We start from the raw sequence: 1,712 nt of genomic DNA on the forward strand, positions 1-1,712 counted from the left end.
ACCTCTTATACTACAACTGCATAAGGGGAATTGAAACACCTTGCTTTCACCATTGTTCATCATCATATCATTCATTCACATTCCATCACACACACACACACACAAGAAAGATACTAGTTTCAATTTGGCGTTGTTGCCCATTTGAGTGTTTATTTGTGACAATTAGGGTCTATATTAGTCTAAGATTAAGTTCCTTTATCCCCTTGTTCGCTACTGATCTCGATTCTTCTACTGCTTGTTTGTGATTGAGTTTCAGGTACCAACTCGACCTCCAACTCGACCTCCACTCGACCGAGTGAGTGTTCGAGTTCGTGATCGAGTCAGAAGCCGGATACAAATAGACGTCACTTCCCAGTCGACTCGACCATCCACTCGAGCTTGCGTTCGACCGAGTGCCTGTCCGAGTCTGTACTCGTGTCTGTTAATGCAAACAAGATCCAAGGGTCATCACAATCTTCAGAGACTCCTTGATCACATCAACCGACCACCAAGGGACCTGAGACAGTAGAGAACAAGAATCAATCAGGAACAAGAACAACAAGTGCTAATGGAGCAACAAGATCAACAGGCTCCAAGGGCAAGGCACATTGGTGCTGGGGATGCACCTAACACACACAACCAAAGAGCTGGTATTGTGCCTCCTACAGTTGCCAATAATAATTATGAAATCAAAAGTGGATTGATCTCCATGATATAAGCCAACAAATTTCATGGGTTGTCAATGGAGGATCCTCTAGATCCCCTTGATGAGTTTGACAGGATATGTGGACTCACAAAAATCAATGGAGACAAAGCTCATCTCTGGGAGAAGACTCTTCCTACTGGAGCAATAACCACATGGGATGCATGCAAGAAAGCTTTTCTGGCCAAGTTCTTCTCCAATGCAAGGACTGCTAGGTTGAGGAATGAAATTTCTGGGTTTGCTCAAAGGAATAATGAGAGCTTTTGTGAAGCTTGGGAGAGGTTTAAAGAATTCCAGACTCAGTGTCCTCACCATGGCTTCAGCAATGAGTCCCTTCTAAGCACTTTGTATAGAGGGGTGCTTCCCAAAATAAGAATGCTTCTTGATACAGCTTCAAATGGCAACTTCCTCAACAAGAATATGGAAGAAGGATGGGAATTGGTTGAGAACCTTGCTCAGTCTGATGAAAATTATAATGAGGACTATGACAGAACAATAAGGTCCACATATACTAATTAAGAGGACAAGTACAAGAAGGATTTGAAGATGGTCAATGAGAAGCTTGACAAGATCCTACTAAGCTAATCACGGACAATCCACTTCATTAGTGAAGAAGAAGCTCCAGTCCAAGAAGGAGATAGGGAGTTTTCTGAGTTGTGCTACATGCAAAACCAGGGAGGATTCAAAGGTTACAACCAAGGAGGATTGAAGAATAACAATCTCTCTTATAGGAGTAACAATGTGGCTAACCCACAAGATCAATTCTACCCCCCTCAACAGCCTCAACAACCTCAACAGCAACAAAACTATATACCCAAGCAGCAACAACAGGTGTTCCAGTCCCAATTGTGTCCCCCACAGGGGTTTCAGACTAACCAAGGCCAGGAACAAGACTTAAGAGCTATGATGCAACAATTGCTGGTTGGGCAAGCCAATGGAAAGCTTGAGGAGGCTAAACAATTTGCTGAGTTGAATCAAAGGTTAACATCACAGTATAATGATCTCAATATGAAGTTTGAAGGTCTGAACT

At 42.9% G+C, this 1,712-nt stretch overlaps 1 non-coding gene across 1 annotated transcript; it reads right to left on the reverse strand.

Moving 5' to 3' along the window:
- Nucleotides 1–895: 895 nt before the first annotated feature.
- On the reverse strand, nucleotides 896–1,002 carry LOC147936262 (small nucleolar RNA R71). The gene has a single exon (XR_015569735.1). It is a non-coding gene; the product is annotated as a small nucleolar RNA R71 (small nucleolar RNA).
- Nucleotides 1,003–1,712: the final 710 nt, after the last annotated feature.

Source organism: Camelina sativa, chromosome 10, assembly GCF_030686135.1.
Source record: "Camelina sativa cultivar CO46 ecotype springtype chromosome 10, ASM3068613v1".
Taxonomy (NCBI): Eukaryota; Viridiplantae; Streptophyta; class Magnoliopsida; order Brassicales; family Brassicaceae; genus Camelina; species Camelina sativa.